The sequence below is a fragment of the Chlorocebus sabaeus genome, chromosome 10, assembly GCF_047675955.1.
Source record: "Chlorocebus sabaeus isolate Y175 chromosome 10, mChlSab1.0.hap1, whole genome shotgun sequence".
Lineage (NCBI taxonomy): Eukaryota > Metazoa > Chordata > Mammalia > Primates > Cercopithecidae > Chlorocebus > Chlorocebus sabaeus.
In genome coordinates, this window is record NC_132913.1 from 110,365,449 (window position 1) to 110,383,845 (window position 18,397).

Here is an 18,397-nt window from a genome sequence, read left to right on the forward strand (position 1 = left end):
GGGAGGGGCTGTTGCTGCGTGGGGTGAGAAGAAATCGGGTGCGTGAGGTGGGTCGACCTTGGTGATTGGTTCTGGACACTATCGTGGTGGTGGGACTGGGATTAAGACTGATGTTTGGGATTGAGAGTTGCAGGTTTACTTTTCCCCAAGTGCGTTTTAATCATGCACTGGTGATAGGTTGTGTAACTCGGGGACTGCTTACTACCAGCAATCCTGCGGGGTAGGCGTTATCAGGCTCGTTTCACAGAGGAGGAGCCCGAGGCACAGGTTTTCAAATGGTTTGCCCAGGAAGTCTGATATTAGAAAGTGTGCTGTAAGCTGTTGTATAAAAGGCCCGTCGAAAATGAAAAGGCTGGAGGAATGTCTTTAAAATTATATGGAAGCTAGAAAGGCAGTAGGCTTTGTGAACGAAATTATAGCTGAAAAGAATGACAAATAGCTGACATTTATTGAGCTTTTTTTACATGCTACGCACTGTTCGGAGAGCTTTATGTACAGTGTCTTTACACTTAACAGTCCTCTGGGGTGGGGGTTATTCCCATTTTACAGCGGGAGAAACTGCAGATTGGACGTATTAACTTGCCTCAGATCTCAGCTAGTAAGAAGCTGGGATTCAGACAGGCCTGTGTAAATCCAGAGCTCTTAAATCTAACCACTATATTTTGCTGCCTCTCCTTGGTGGATGGCTGAATAGTTTCCACAGTGGATTTTAGTCTGGGTGGCCAGGAGAGTTGTGGTTTGATGATACCTTCTTTCATGATCATCAACCTATTTTGGTTTTCCCCAAATTAGTTCTGAGAGTTGAGGGTGCTGCTAGTTGCTCCTGAAAGTGTATTAGAAGAGCACTATAGGGGAGAGGTGGTGTGACATGGGAGTCTTTTGCACAGACTTTATTTTGTTTTCTGGCATTTTTCTGTGCAGTTCCTCACACTTGGGGATGAGTAAGCCTTCTCTTGTAATTCTCGCATGCGTTTTCTCTCTAGACTTTTCCTGATTTCTCGTTTGTATAAAAATTATTGGTTTTATAGGATGACATTGAGTGTAGGGGCAGAGTGGACCATTGGACCTAAGGGTCAAGGTGACAAGTCACGTCGTATCTTTGGATCTCAGTTATTGAATTTGTAAGGCTTTAGACTCAGTGACTTAAAGCTTAAATATTCTGAAGAGTCTAAAATGTTCTCCTTGAAGGAAGAAAGAAAGAATGGGAGAGATGAAGGACGCACAACTTATGTGGGGAAAATCATCCTCTGTCTGGTTTGGGGTGAGGGTCAGATCTTAAAGCCTCAAGATCTGTTTCATTTGCTTATGTGCTTCCCTGCTGGTTGGTTCCAGTTAAGTGACTGTTTCATTCCTCATTCGATTAATTGCCTCACCTAGAGCCATGTAATTTTTGTGATATGTCAGGCACGTGAAGACAGCAGTGACTAGAGGGAAAAATAGACCAGAAGCAAATGGTCATACAAAGGACTAAGTGGTTGCAAGTTTGATAGGTATGATGAAGGAAAAGTATTGTGTGAATGAGGATTGTGAGCAACATTGTGATGTAGATGGAAATCTAGTCTAGGGAACTGTTTTTTGAATTGATGTGGTGAGATTTTGCTAGAGGACAGTCTTGAAATCTGAGCCTGCAATTATGTACATAATGCAAGAGTTTGGGAAGTTGTGAGCAACAATAATTCTTTTCATTTCACAGTGTCTTTCGTACTCTGAATGTCATCCCAGCCTACGTTGCAAGATACGACAATGAGATAGGCAACTTTGCAAGTTGTCATTCTGTCTGCCTTCAGGGTACTTAAAGCTTAAATAGTCCTCTAATACTTTCTCCCACTCAAGATGAACTGTAAGAGGGAGTAAGACTCTTTTATGTGAGATTTTGGCTTGAATATGGGATTTAGATTTTTTTAGGAAAGCTAGACCAAGGGTGATAGACTTTTAAATTAAGGAGCATCATAATCAATCAAAAGTATCCGTTGTAGCATACACTTCACAGGGTCATTTAACTTACAAGTCTCACCTCTTATGAGATCATTTTTTGATGGCTGGATTGGGAAATACAGATTGTTAAAAATACATAAATGCCTCAGTTGAACATGTATGAAGCCAATACAAATAATATATTGCAATATATTTACTTAAGGGCCATCTGCATGCAAAACACCGTCCTAGGGGTACCATGTGGAATAAATAAAAAAGATGAACTTGCCAAAGTTCCTGCTTTCAAAGAGATTTCAGTTAATGAATACTAATACTAATTTTTTTTTTTCTATTTTTCAAAGTACTAGCATATGTTGGCTCATTTGATCCTCTTAAGAGCCATAGATGATAAACAGAAATACTGAGAAAATGGAGATATAAAATTGTCAGGATATGGTGACAAATAGTAGATGGAGTGGAAGAAAGGGATGTTAAGTGATTACTAGGTTTCAGACCTGTGCAACTGAAGGGGTAAGTGTGCTATTCACTGAGCTGGGGCTTACTGGTAGAGAACTAGGTTCTGGATATGGGAAGAGCATGACTTTAGTTTTGAAAGTGTTCAGTTGAAGCTGCCTTTGAGGCCTTTATTGAGGTACTGGTTTAGTGCTCAGAATTGGGGTGGCCATTTACTGTTTTGAAGCCCTCCATGTAGAGGCAAGAGCTCAAATCATGGGCATGGGTGAGATTGCCTGTAGGGAGGCTATACAATAAGAAGAGAAGGAGGCCTGGGATGGAGCTGCGCAGAGGAGGTTGCGTTTGCCAAGGAGACGAGTGGCCAGGAAGGTCAGAGGACAGCCAGAAACAGATGTCCCTGCAGGGCGATGAGTCAGTACTGTGGAATGCGTCTATGAGAGAAGAATTGAGAGCCGTCCATTGGATTTAGCAAGGTGAAGGTCATGGAGGTCACTGGTGACCTTTGAAAGAGATGCTGATCTGCAGGTAGGGGTGGAATGGGGAGCAGTGGGAGGTGAGGAAAATGGAGACAGTAAGTATAGGAAACTGTTTCCAATAGGTTTGATTTCAGCATGTTTGAATGCTGGTAGGAAGGCTCCGTGGAGAGGGAGTGGTTGAATATAGACTAGAAAAGGGTTTGTGCAGAATTCCTAAAAGGATGGGGCTGGGATGGAACCCAAAGCACAACTAAGGCTGGTGTCTTCGCTGGGAGGAGGGACACCTCCCACAGTGACAGAAAACCGGCCTGCAACTTATGGAGTCCTAAGCAAATGCCAAAAAATTGTCAAGAACTGTTAAATTTCTAAAAATTAGCCCAATTTTAGTTGACTCATGAGATAGTCTTTTAGAAAACTTTGCCACAAGAGCATTGTGTGATTGATTTAAAATGTGGCTCAGTCTTAATTTCATCCACCCCAATAGAGTGTATATTTTCATCTGACTTTTGATCGTAATTTATTTATTTTCTGAAAAAGGAGACACTCTAAATGGTAAGTCCTGTGATGCTTTCCTTACATGTTTATTTTTGGTTTCATTAGAAAAAAGCTTTCGGACTGTTTTTGTTTTCCTGACATCATAGGTGCCTTAATTCTTTTTATTTAAAGTTTAGCTTCTGTTATTATTGAAATATGTTTACTTACATATTTTTGATGTTTCCCATTTTGAAGGATAAAGAATTGGATGATTTGGTAGTTTCAATTGATCTGCTAATTTTTGTTTAGAATTGAAGATACTTAAATAACCAACTTTTTGGATAAGTCGCCTCCAAATACAGGTTTCTACTTGTTTGTGAAGGTATTTGTTATTAAGGATTCGTTCATTGATGTATTTATTTAGTGTCTGTTTTGCAAGGTACTCGGAATTTGGAAATGATTGAGTGAGTTTCTGCTCTTAAGGAGCTTACAGTTCACTACAGGAAGGAGGTATATGAACAAATTACAGCATGGTGCAACAGAAGAAGACATATGAGCAAGTATATTACAGGATGGTATAATCAGTGCAGCAGTGGAAACTGTTAGGAAATAGAGAAAAAGTGCAGAGCGGGCACAGAGTAGGGAAGGAAAAGGGGAGACTTCTCGGTGGAGATGATAGCTGAACTAGGTTTTCCAAGATGAACTGGAGTTTTGCCAGGTCAACAGGGAGCCAAGAAATAGAATGTTTTACCTTGATTTTGGATCCTCTGTGTGTGTGTGTGTGTGTGTGTGTGTATGTGTATGTACACAGATGTGTACGCATTGGAGATGTTAGAACACTACCAAAGAATATTGTTAGAAAAATTAAAAATTGCTTATCCTACTATCCTAACGTTGATTGCTCAAGCCATGAAAAGCTGCACATTTTCCACTGTCCTGTCATGGTCAACTTTTCTGTCTCCTATTTGATGCAGAAAGTAATTGAACTTAATTATATTATTTGGATACAAAGCCTAGTTTTTGTTTTTCTGAATGAACAGTCTTTGGAATAAGGATAATAGCTGACACCTTTATAGGATACTGTGGCCAAATGCTGTTCTAATTTTTATCTCAGCCTTGCAAAATAGGTTCTTTTTTTTTTTTTGAAACGGAGTTTCGCTCTGTCACCCAGGCTGGAGTGCAGTGGTGCGATCTCTGCTCACTGCAGGCTCCGCCTCCCAGGTTCACGCCATTCTCCTGCCTCAGCCTCCCGAGTAGCTGGGACTACAGGCACCTGCCACCACGCCTGGCTAATTTTTTGTATTTTTAGTAGAGACGGGAGTTTCACTGTGTTAGCCAGGATGGTCGCGATCTCCTGACCTCGTGATCCGCCTGCCTCCGTGTCGCAAAGTGCTGGGATTGGTTTTTGAGCCACCGCGCCCTCCGGAAAATAGGTTCTTTTTATCATTCTGATTTTTACGGATGAGGAAACTGAAGCACGGAACAATTTAAGTGACTTGGGTGATTGTGTGCTAAATGTGTGCTGAATTTCACCCCCGGCAGTTTGGTTCCAGAGTCCGTGTTCTTAACCTGGACACTGCATCTCCTCCCCGCAGTGACAGTTCACTTGAAGTTCATATTAACCTCTGAAGTCATCATTGTGTAGGGAAAGGAGCTGTGATGACATTTAGGGGCAGTTTTATGTCTGGTTTAATTACACAAAGTTGCTGCCCTAAATAAAACTGTCCCTGCAACCCCCACCCCCCCGGGAAATCATAAGGAAATGGATAGAATTTAACTAGAATTTTCTTTTTCTTTTTCTTTTTCTGAGACAGAGTCTTGCTCTGTCGCCTGTGCTGGAGTGCAGTGGTGTGATCTCTGCTCACTGCAACCTCCGCCTCCTGAGTTCAAGCAATTCTCCTGCCTCAGCCTCCCTAGTAGCTGGAATTACAGGTGCCTGCCACCGTGTGTGGCTAATTTTTATATTTTTAGTAGAGATGGGGTTTCACCATGTTGGCCAGGCTGGTCTCAAACTCCTGACCTCGTGATCTGCCCATCTCAGCCTCCCAAAGTGCTGGGATTACAGATGTGAACCACCATGCCTAGAATTTTCTTTTTGGACATAATTCCTCAGGATGCTTTCCCCTTTAACCTTCCTTCACAGGAATTGTTATCATTGATTTTTTAGATTGATATATAAAGGAATTTGGGATCCCATAGTCTGCTAGTTCCATTTTCTTTTCCTGTCTTTTAACTAAAATACAGACACATTTTCTGTATGTTTGAAAAATATTTCATAAAATGTAATCAACTTGAAGAAACCCATGCCTTTCCCCCAGATCTTACAGTTAACCACTGCTCTGAATTTGGTGTTTATTATTCCTATGTATTTCTCTACAGCTTTATTACACATGTGTGTTTCCTTAGACAGTGTATAGTATTGTTTTGTGTATTCTTAACTTTATATAGATGGTACTGCATATATTCTTGTTCAGCATACTGTTTATTTTACCCCCACTCAAAATCACTTATCAGTGTGGTTTCATGAATTGAGTTTCAACTCATTTCATCAATGTGGGTTCATGTCGATTTATGTCATTTATTTTTACTGTGACAAGTAAGTGCATTTTAGGTCTATACCATATTTATTTCGCCTTTGCTCTGTTGATAGACCTTTAGGCTGTTTCCATTTTGTTGTTGTTATTACAAACATCGTTACCGTAAGTATTATTGAACACAAATCTTTGTCTATTTTAATTTTTGGCACTGTAGTTAACCTGTGCTCCTTTTTCTTTATTCTTTACATTTTTATCTCGGCCTTCCTCTAATCTTTTCATTATTTGACCTAAGGTACCATTCTTTGTCCATTATACTTACAGTATAAAACTATAATGGGCACTTTTCCTCTAAGGCTCTTTTTAGTGACCTTTATTTTAGTTAACTTTCTTTGCTTTTTTTTTTAAATAAAAATATCTTAAAATAGAGAAATATCTTAGTACACATTTTACAGATACATGTTATTTTACTTCTAATTCCCTGCATGACTGTAGGGATAATTCACGTGTACCCTTTCTCTTGGGAAATGTTTCTGTGTTAATGTACATTTGATTTAGCTAATTCTGTATTTTAATTTCCTTTAAATATTTTCCTCTAAATGTAGTGTACTTTTTTCATTGCAGTTTGGTGGGTAGGAACATGGACTCAGAGTTAAGATTGCTTGGATTTGAATCCTGGCTCTACTTTTTAGCTGTGTGTTTTTGGGCAGTGTATTTAATTTCTGTGTCAATTTCTTCATCTGTAAAATGGAGATAATAATAGAAATCTACCCGTAGATTGTTGTGAGATTCAAATGAGGTGAGTGAGTTGCGTAGTCATTACTCAATACATATTAACTATTTTTATTAGTTTTATTTCTTGTTAGAGTATGCAGTATTTTCTTTCTAAGTCTACTCAGTTTGTGGTGTTGCCTTCTTTTTTGAGGCAGCATTTTAACCCATACATCTGTGATTCAAGGAAATGTCTGATGTATTATAACTGTTTGGTAGTGGAGATTGGGAAGAGATATTGTAAACTGTAGCAAATTGTAAGTTGAGGGACTTTAACTAGATTTTGTTATATTTTAACATCAATAATTTAGGATTTGGCTGGACATGGTGACCTTTAACCCCACATTTTGGGAGGCTGAGGTGGGCGGATCACCTGAGGACAGGAGTTTTGAGTCCAGCCTGGCCAATGTGGTGAAATCCCATCTCTACTAAAAATGCAGATTAGCTGGGTGTGGTGGCGGGTACCTGTAATCCCAGCTACTCGGGAGGCTGAGCTAGAATTGCTTGAACATGGGAGTGGATGTTGCAGTGAGCGGAGATCACACCATTGCACTCCAGCCTGGCCAACAGAGGGAGACTCTGTCTCAAAAAAAAAAAAAAAAAAAAAAAATTAAGATTTATCCTGTTTCATTTTTTTTGAAATACGTATAAAGCACATTGAAAGTGGGTTGACATGGTGAAATTCTCAGATAATTACCAAGGGTCTACTCTTGTTAGTTTTAAATACCTTTTGTAATATGATCCTGATAATGATTCAGATGGTGTTTCTAAGTATATTATCCTATACCGTTAACCTTGTGTTGATGGAGAAGGAACCAAGGAACCATTGCCGTTCGTGTATGTAAAGCTTGATAGGTAAATTTGAGCAAGTGACTTAACCTTTCTCAGCTTTCTATTTCAATTTCTGTAACATAAATATTTCAATTCTTACCTCACAAGGTTATCATGACTTACGTTAGTTGCTTTCTTCATCTCTCTGGCTCCCCTGTCTTGTCTTGTAATTTCCTTTTTTCCTGTTTTCCCTATGTATATTCTTTCTTCCTCTTTGTCCCGTCTCTGCCCTTCACAAGTAGTTTTTTGATAAATGGCAACAAGACATTCTGAATCCAGTGTGTGAGTGAACCCATTATATTAGTAAAGACACGTTATTTAAAGGGGACTAGGAAATATTAATTCTGTAAGGACAGGGGTTTTTAGGCCATATGAAGTTACGGAGGAGATATTGTAAATTTTAGATGAGCAGTATAGAGGACAGAGAGCTCATGTTTTGCCAAAGTAGCGAGGGAATGGTCAGCTGAGCAAAATGAGACTAATGTTAGAGCTGAAGAAAGATTTGTGAGGAAGGTATTCACATAGGATGTCCAGGGGGCGGTGGAGTTTGGAAGACTGGCAAATAAAACTGAGCCATGAACTGCTTAGGAGGACTCAGGAAGCTGTGAGGATAAATCACATCCCGTGGGGAAGAAAGGAACACTGACTTGGAGGACAAAAACAATTAAGACCTAGCATAACCTCTTTATTTATTGATTAAACTCAGAAAGTAGTTGTTGAATGAATTAAAGCTTCTAGGAATAGGAAGGGAGAACTAGCAGCTAGCAAATGAAGAGAGTGAGTTGTTGCAGGAAGAGCTTTGAAGGTCTGGCCCGAGTTGTTTGTAACCCTGCCGTTGAGACTGGTGGTGTGGCATTGTCTGTGCCATTTAGTCTGACTGGACTTCTGGTGTTTTTTTGGTTGTTGTTGTTCTGTAATCCTTTCTTGCTTTTGGGGGATGGAGAGGGATCTGCTTCTTTATCCCTGTTCTTTTTTACCTCCTTTTCCTTCTCTTTTGCTTGACTCAGGATTTTTGTTACCCATGCCGTATTTATTTTTAGGTGTCTTTTACTTTATCGGTTAGCTTTGTGCATTTCCCCATATATTCATTGATGTGTTTACTACCTGGAATTCACTGGGGTATTTGCATGAGTGTCTTCCTCTTTTGACATCTCAGTAAACAGGATTCTCATGGAAACCATCTCAGAGGCAGTGGGCAGTAAATAGATGGAGTGAAAGATGAGGCAGAACTGTTTCTCTGGTGTGAGGAGCTTACAAGCATTCTCTATTGAGATGTACAATTGGTTAGCAAATAATTGCAAAAGAAGATGAGTGCCGTAAGAGAGTGCCCTAAGGGGTCAGCGGATGAGTAGAGAAGTTCAGGCTGGGGTTAGGGCCAGTGGAGGTTTGGGTATCAGAGAATGCCTAATCAATATAGATGCTAAGAGACAACTAGACTTTGGATGTATGCAGAAGAATAAAGGACATTCCAGGTAGAGCTAACGGCAAAGTGAGCAAAGGCAGAGAAGACAGGTAAAGGAGGCAGAGAGCTGGTTGGAATTGATTTGTATGTAGTGTGTGAAGTAGAGAGTTGGAAGGTGAGAGTTAAAAAGTAAACTGACTTCACGTTGTGGAGAGCCTTAAGTACTTGGCAGACGAGTTTGGAATTTTTTTTTATTCCTTCTTTTTTTTCCCCCCTTTTAGACAATGAGGAGGGAATTGAGCTTCTTGAAGAGAGGATTGATGTGAAATACGGGTTATAAGGGAGTGGCAGTGTCACACTGGCAACGTGGATGAAGGATGCATTGATGGAGGAGGGGGAGAGGGGACTAGAGACAGAGGAGTAACTAGGGATACAGTTGAATTCTGCCAGGTGACAGGAGTAAGGACCTGAACTGACAAAGAAAAGCATGAGAAAGGGCAGGAGGTCGGGGATGACACAGGAAGCAGAACCATCAGGACTTGGCAACTGACTGGATCTTTGCAGAACAAGGTGAAGGGAATTTTACCAAATGCTTTTAAGTTTTGTGTAGGTTCTAGAAATGGGAAGGTTCAGCTTTCCATTTGAGGTGGGAAAGGTGAAAAGCAGAGTGACAGTGGAAGATGTGAAAAGGAGAATTCAGTTAAAAAAATTCATTTTTAAAAATGCGAAGTGGGATAGCTGGGATCTACTCAAAAGAAGCCAGATGAGGGGTCATCTGGGTAGGCGATGGTGAGATCAGCGAGTGGCAGAGTGAAAAAAGTTCTGGACTTAGATGTTTATAGAACGAAGTGAGAAGTCAATGAAAGATACGTAAAGTGCTTCTCACTAGGGAAGAGAGTGCTTCTCAGTAGGCATTGTCTACGGAGGCCTCAGCTAAGGCTGGGTCTCACAAACATGTGGCGTTGGTCCTGGCTGTGTAACTCTCCAGCTGGCAGCCTTGTGGGTAGAAGTGAAGAAAATGCAGTGACTCTGCAGGGAGCTGTTGTGGTTTAGAGCTCTGGGATAGTGAGTGCTCGGGAGTCCTCTAGGAAGGACATGGTTGTCCCAGAAACATTGGTTCCTGGGGCTAGGTTTTCAGGGGGCAAGAGAAGCCACAAGGGAGTTGGTGGCCAAGATGGGGTGGGAGAGCAGGTCTAGTGGGTGAGGGGTTGTGGGGTTACTAACAGCCTATTCTCATTCTGTTCGTTTTTAAGACTTGAATTAGTTTTCTAATGATAGGAATCTTGTTCCTTTAGGACCACAGATGTGAATGTTACTTATTTATTTATTTTTTGCTTTGCTGCTTTATCTGTGGCATTGCTGCTCTTATGGCGTTCCCCCCACCCCCGATTCCCTTGTTTTTGGGAACATAATAGTCACCATAAAAAAGGTGTGTAATTCTAAGGAAAAACTTAAGTAGGGCAAATGCTCAACAGGGAAGAGTTCGCAATTTAGAATACAGGTATGCCTAAGGTTATAAAATAGATAATAGTGCTAAGACAGTTACTTTTTTTTTGAGATGGAATTTCGCTCTTGTTGCTCGGGCTGGAGTGCGGTGGCACGATCTTGGCTCGCTGCAACCTCCGCCTCCTGGGTTCAAGTGATTCACCTGCCTCAGCCTCCCAAGTAGCTAGGATTACAGGCACCCACCACCACGTCCGGCTAATTTTTTGTATTTTTAGTAGAAATGGGCTTTTACCATGTTGGCCAGGCTGGTCTTGAACTCCTGACTTAAGGTGATCCGCCTGCCTTGGCCTTCCAAACTACTGGGATTACAGGTGTGCTCGGCCGACAATTACATATTTTTTATAGATAGAAAATAAAAGTATCTTTGGAAAATTTAAATAAATTATTATTCTTAACATCTGTCATCCATCCATCTGTTCGTCCATCTGTGTGATGGATGCTCCCACCAGGTACTTTGCTAGTGGACACCAAGGATAGAGTGATGAATAAGACAAATATGGGCCTTCCCTGGTGCATAAAGTGGGAAGATGAACATTAAGCAGTTCCACAAGTAGTTATTTAATTACAGCTGCAATAGGTCCTGTGAAGGCAAAGTTGTAGGGTGCCAAGGGTGGGGAATGGGAGTAGGCTGTCTTGAAAGGCTTCTCTGAGGAAGTGGCATCCAGCTGATCTAGGAGAAGGGGGATGGTGGGGCGGTAGGGTGGTGGGAAGGGGGATGGTGGTGGGGCGGTGGGGTGGTGTGGTGGTGGGGCGACTGGGCCGCTTTCTAGGCAGAGGCTTGAAGCAGTGGGGTGGGGTGGGGTGGGGTGGGATGGTGACTTGGCTTTGGGAAAAATCCACAGGAAGGCCAGAGGGGCAGGAGTTTGTGCAGAGGTCCTCTGGGATGAAACTAGATGCAAAAATAAATGGGCCACAGCACCCATGAGACAGGAATAAAAATAAAGCCGTCGCTTACCAAGCCGTCCATTGAGAGTAGACTGGGAAGATTAGGGAACTTGGAGGCTTGACTGTGCCAACTAGTAAGCAATATCTGTATCTAGTCAGTTTGCCTCTTTGGTCCTCAGCTACTACAAAAAGTTTAAATTTTATTATTATAGAATTTGGAAAATTAACTTTTTATGATTTGAATTTTATGATTAGGAATGTTACAATTTACCAAAATTATCTTCAGCAGTATTAAAACATCTATAAATATAACATTCTCTATACCTGATCATATTTTTATGTCGATTTTGGTATTGTTCATCTATTAAGGCCAATGGGAAATTTTTCAGCTAGATTGGATATTATTTCATAATTCCGTAGAGTTGTATGTTTTGAACAGAAATATTTTTAGTGTCTTCTCTAAGTTTACCATTCAATTTCTTGTTTAGAAGATCATAAATTGACCTAGTGTTTCAGGCATGTCAATACTGTTGCTATATAAATTTGTAGAAATTATAATGAATGTATATATTTGCTTTAAGTTTTTCTTCTAATAATGTGTGTTTGATGAGAAAATTTGGAAAATACATAAAAGCATAAATTCTACATTCTAGGTGTAGCCAGTGCTGAGGTGCTTTGAGTCCTGATATCTGTTTATGTGTATGTTAACAAAAGTGGAAATGTGTATATTTAATATTTAACCTACTTCTTCTCATTTATCATATCATGAGCAATTCCCATGTTATGAACGTTTTTGAAAATATTTTTAGTGTTGTGTAATAATCTACTATATGTACGTAAGGTACTTTACCCTTTCCCAATTATTAGATTTGCATATTTTCATTACCCCCTATTATACATAGCAAATGGAAATTCTCAAGTAAATTTGTTTTTCTTCATTAAATATTCACAGAAGTGGAATTGTTTGGTCAAAAGATATGAAAAATTTAAAGGCTCTTAATAAAAATTACGGAGAGGTTGTACTTATATCTGTGCCCTTTAGTTTGAGTGTGTCTTTGCATCGCACCTGTACTCGGATTTATTTTTTATTTTTTGTTTTTTTTTTTTGAGACAGAGTCTTACACTATCTCCCAGGCTGGGTTGCAGTGATGTGATCTTGGCTCACTGCAATCTCCACCTCCCAGGTTCAAGTGATTATCATGCCTCAGCCTCCTGAGTAGCTGGGATTACAGGCGCGCACCACCACATCCAGCTCAGTTTTTTAGTATTTTTAGTAGAAACCAGGTTTCACTATGTTGGCCAGATTGATCTTGAACTCCTGACCTCAGGTGATCCGTCTGCCTCGGCCTCACAAGGTGCTGGGATTACAGTCGTGAGCCACCGCACCCGGCCTTGTACTTGCATTTATATATTGAAAACCAGAAGAAAGATGTTGTTTCATGCGAATAATGTTTTGTATAATTAAAAAAAAAAATCTTGGCTGGGCACAGTGGCTAATGTCTATAATCCCAGCACTTCGGGAGGCTGAGGAGGAAGGATCACTTGCACCCAGGAGTTTGAGACCAGCCTGGGCAATATAGGGAGACCTGGTCTCTATAAAAATAATAAAAAATATTAACTGAGTGGGGTGCTGTGTGCCTGTGGTTCCAACTGCTTGGGAGGATTATTTGAGCCTGGGAGTTCAAGGCTGCAGTGAACTGTTGTGATCAAGCCACTGCACTCCAATCTGCGACAGAGCTAGAGACCCTGTCTGGAAAAAAAAAATTAGCAACCGAATATTTATTTTAGTTAAACCGGTCTTAATATAGACCTGATTTAAATAAAAAGCAATAATTTTGCTTATTGGATATATCCTACTGAAGGATTTGGAGAAAGAATAGAAAATTTATAGATTTACAGTTTTTAAATTACATTGGCTCACTACTGGAATCCCAATACTCAGGAGGCAGAGATGGGAGGATTGCTTGAGGCCAGGAGTTTGAGACAGCCTGGGCAACATAGCAATAACCCATCTCTAACAACAACAACAAAAAAAGTAAAAAATGAATTGAAGAATTAAAAATTTTCACTTATGTATAAATTTGGAGAGGTAAAGTTAGGAATAATTGTAAAAAATTAGCTTTTGATTTACTTTTTTTGTGTTATGTATAACCTGCTAATGTTAAAGATAATATATGCTAAGTGATCAGAACAGTGTCTGGCACTTATTAAATGCTCAGTAAGTGTACCTGTTATTGTTGTTGTTTAAAAATTTCTCCTTCCAACTCTGAGGATTAGCTCATAATACAGTGTCTCAAAGTTTTTATCACTGATAAAACTTTATCACTGATTTTATCACTGATAAAATCAAGAAGGTTGGGGACGGAAGGAATGGGATTTTTATATTTGAGTAAAAACCTTTGGAATGGTGGGTTGGAGGGAGGAACCTCGTGTCTATTGGCCATGATTCAGATCAGGATAATAATGAGTTGATCTGTATAGTGCCAGTTGAAATCTTGATTTTTATTCAATGAAATTTAAAAAATTCATTGGTTTGGCTTTTCACTGATTGATTTATATCCCATTCTGTATTCCTTTTGGTTCCTAGAAAATGATAGGAATAATTTCTGTAAATTTGACGTTATTGGTATTAACTTTCATATGGCAGTTTTAGAAAGAAGTGCCTATGGCAGATGACTTATTGGTGAGACTTCTTTCCTCTTTAATTACATTACGTTATAGCATAGAAATGATTGCATCTGTGAACATAGATGCCCTTAGTGATTACCGCTTGTCTGGTTGTTGAATGAGCTGATATTGACCAGAGTTTCTGCCCCTGCCCCCCTCCTTTTTTGGGTTGTCCAGTTCAGTGTTGCAAGCACAGACATAATTCCTTAGCTTATTGCTGGGTTTTTTTGGTGTTGTTTCTTTTTGTTTTTCCCTGTTTTAAAATTTTATTCATAAAATCAGCCAAAATTTATTGAACATGTGCTAGGTAATACCTTGTAGGTTTCTTGGGATTCATATTTCAAAGATGCATTATTAGAGTGTTTACCTTGTTGAAATAGAAAGTAAAACAGTAAACATACAATCCATAGTTAAAAGTGCTAATGTAGAGGTATATTCAAAGTGTTTTGGGTTCTTGGAGGACTGCAAGCAGATATTAGAAGACTTCATAAAAGAGGTGACATTTGAGCTAGAGTTTGGACTGTTTCACCGGTATAAAAGTGTTGGGATTAATAAGCAGGGAAAGGAGCAATAGTGTGTGATTTGTAAACCATAGGAGCAGTTCTGATTCTGGTACCCATTCCCTACCCTCATGTGGGATAGCTTTTCTCAACAGATGTTTGAGCAAGAGCTAATTGTTGCTTTATGGTTTTTTTGTTTGTTTGTTTTTTGTTTTTTTGAGACAGAATCTCAGTCCTAGGCTGAAGTGCCATGGCGCAATTTGTGGCTCGCTGCAGCCTCAACTTCCCCAGCTCAAGTGATCCTCCCATCTCAGCCTCCCGAGTAGCTGGCACTACAGGCGTGTGCCACCATGACTGGCCAATTAAAAACTTTTTTTTGTAGACAGTAGATCTGTGTTGTCCAGGCTAGTCTTGGAACACCTGGACTCAGGCATTCCACCTGCCCTGGCCACCCAAACTGTTGGGATTACAGGCATGAGCCACCATACCTGGCCCTACTTTATGGCTTTAAAATATTTTCTTTCTGCCTATTTAAATTATAGAATATAAGATAGTATTTATAAAAGTATACATTTATTCATACCCGCTATGTATCACATACTCTGCTAGATTCTAGGAAAGCAGAGAAATAAAAAGTCCTTGCTTCAAGAAGCTCACAGTCTATTGTGGGAAGACAGAAAAGCAAAGTTAAATAAAATACAGTTTAATAAGTTATGTTAATGGTATGCCTGACGTGTCTTGGAAGCTCAGAGGAAGGGCATCTAACCCAGCCTTGATGGAAGAGGGGAGAAAAAGGATGGAGGTAAAAATAGATGGAGAGAGTTCAGTCAAAATCTATATTCCTTTACTTCTGGGTAGAGCATAGTTTTTCTGAGTTAGGAGGGGATTGGAGATGGGACCCTGGGACATACCAAGCATAAAGGCGTGGGACAAGAACACACATGGGGATGCTTGGGGACCTGAAAGAGTGTTTTACAGGATAAGTCAGTTAACAATAGAGAGCAGGCAGCGGGAGGCCTGATAGATTGAGAAAGACGGTGGAGAGATCAAGGGGTTTGGAGTTCTGGATGAAGTCAAAGGATTGTAGTGGAAGAGTTGGTGTGGAATAGGACTGGTTATGGTAAGAGTAGTTTTGGAATTTTGAACTTAAGAGATGGTTTTGTAGTTAGATTGTTTAGAGGGTGTCTTTTAAAAGTTAGTTTTGTGATTTTCCTTGTAATGAAGAAGTGGAGCAGATGATAACCCAGATGGAAAGTTCTATGAAGGCAGGATCAGTTGAATACTCAGGGCCTGTTTATGTAAATCTGAACTTTGGTATTGAGAATGAAAAGCATCGCACTTTCGTAGATTTACTTTTTTGGTGAGAAACATCTGTATTGGCATTTGTTGTTTTTTTTAAGATACTAACTGCAGTGACTGCTACATATACACTTATACCTTATAAATACCTAGTTCAGAAATGATTTTGTAGGCATGTAACAGTTTTTGTTCTTTGCATTGATGTTTCTGGGGAGAATGGTGGACGTAGTGTAAAACTGGCATATGTAATGCCTATATATTATACTCCATCACGTGTTAGAAGATTACATGCTAGAAATTTGGATGGTACACTACCCAGAATCGTGAGTCACTATTTGGGAATTGTCCTTGATGCATGGATAATTTACCTGTAGATAATTGGGAGCTGACTCTGTGTATGTGTATTTAAGTTAATAAAGTTTATTTATATTATATGATGCCAGAGTACGGGCATGTTAACTATAGGTGATTACAGTTTTTGTTTCTTGTTATTAATTTCAAATAGCTTTATGAAATAATTGTATTTGCTGTCTTTCTTAGATAAGTCAAGAACATAATGTGTTTCTTTTGAGCTCCTTCGGGGAGAGTAGGTTTAATTTATTCTTCCACTAGGAAGAAAGATATGGTGCTTTATTCTCTGCTACACACCCAGTGCTCAGCATATAGGAGACACTGACATTTGTTGAATGAATGAATCAGTCTCTGCGTCTCTGCCACCTAGCACAGTAATGGACAAGAGATACTGAGTAATCATTTATTAAATTGAGTTGAAAGATTTGAATATATTACCAGAAAATTTTTGGAAGGCCAACAATCTCACATCAAAATGACCAGTATATACTTATTAATGGAAGCTCAGGAATTCCTAAAGAATAGACTTTCTGTTGATGAATATGTACTTGAATAACTAACTGGTTGAGTAAGATATGCTAATGTAATTTTAAAAAATTTGTGTGATTGTGAAGGCAGGAAAGTGATGGATTGTTTCAGGCCAGGCCATCTGCTTGCTGTACTTTAATGTCATTGCTGCTTGTCGCCTTCCCTGCCTTGTTGACACTCCTGACAACACCCTCATCAACCTTTGTGTTTGTCTTTGGCTTCCAGGGCACTGTTTCCTGTTCCTTTACCTTTCTTGTTGGTTCTTCTGGCATCTGCCCTTAATCCTGTATCCTACAACTGAACATACTGTTTCTGAGGAATTCTGTGTTCTATGAATAGAATCAGTGATGACTGTGACGTCTGCATCTTCAGCTGTTTGGAGCCGCAGCCCTGTATTTCTAACAATATACTGAATCTCTCTTCTGGTCTTTCCCACAAACTTAACATCCAGTCCTATATTCATGTGCTCATATTTGTGTCTGTTCTTCTTGTACTCCTCGTTACACGCCACCATTCTTTCATTCTGAAAATGTAGACTTTAATTTTCAGAGTTCTTACTCTATACGTCATACCTGACAGGTCCTACTAATTTTACCTCAGAGAAGCCTCTGCAGTTGGTACTGTTTCTTCTGCGTCTACTGCCTTAAATTCTGCACTTCATCACTCGGGCTGTGGTAATAACCACATACTTGGAATCCCTTTTGGTTTATTTTCTGTGTTGACCCCAAGTAATCATTCTTAAAAAAAACCACACACATTTAGCGCTGGGCACGGCGACTCACACCTGTAATCTCAGCACTTTGGGAGACCAAGGCTGGTGGATCACCTGAGGTCAGGAGTTTGAGACCATCCTGTTCAACACGGTGAAACCCTGTCTCCACAAAAAATACCAAAATTAGCCGGGCGTGGTGGCAGGTGCTTGTAATCCCAGCTACTCAGGAGGCTGAGGCAGGAGAATCGCTGGAACCCAGGAGGTGGAGATTGCAGTGAGCCGAGATGGTGCCACTATACTCCAGCCTGGGGGACAGAGTGAGACTGTCTCAAAAAAATAAAAAAAATTAAAAAAAAATTGGTTAAATGCTTTACTTGAAAACCGATCTCATCTTATCTACAACATTTTCATTGCTAACTTCCCCCATATATTTCACGTGTTCCAGCGATCTCAGGCTACTTATGATTACTCACTCTGCTCATTCATGCCTCCCTGTTAGGCAGGAGTGAAGGAGGAATCAGAGTCTGGAGAGATTGATTCGGCTTTGTCTGTGGGTAATTATACTCATCCTGAATCTTGAAAGATGAGTTTATTTTGACAGTCTTCTTAGCTGCTTCTGTCTCTCTCCAATTCCATACCCCATTCCAAGTTTTGAACAGAAGAGTATGATTGGACCAACACATCCATGTTTTTGATGCAGGCTTCGCTGGTCACAGGTCTGCTGGATACCTGTGGATGGCCACATTGGCATAGTCTGCGGGTTTGGAGATGGGGACAGAACAGCATCACATATGTGAAACAGAGCCAGTGCTTCCCTCCCCAACAGTCGTAGGCCAGGCAATGTGGACTGTGGATTGACATCACTGGAGACTGTTTCAGAATCAGAATAAAGACCAATAATAAACCTTTTTTTTTTTTTTTTTTCCTGTTTATGGAATATGGGAGCTATGGAAGAGGTGTTACTAGGCTGGTTGTTTGCTTCAGGGATCTGCTTCTCATCTTTCCAGGACTTAATTCAGTTACTACCTCGGTTAACATTTTTCTTTGATGCTGTGCAACTTACTGAATAATTT

The 18,397-nt window shown here is 40.0% G+C and overlaps 1 protein-coding gene across 2 annotated transcripts in view; it reads left to right on the plus strand.

Annotated features, from left to right (window-relative positions):
* ACSL3 (acyl-CoA synthetase long chain family member 3) overlaps window positions 1-18,397 on the plus strand; it is a 90,174-nt gene that overhangs the window by 669 nt on the left and 71,108 nt on the right. The gene's annotated exons all lie outside the window — the stretch shown is intronic.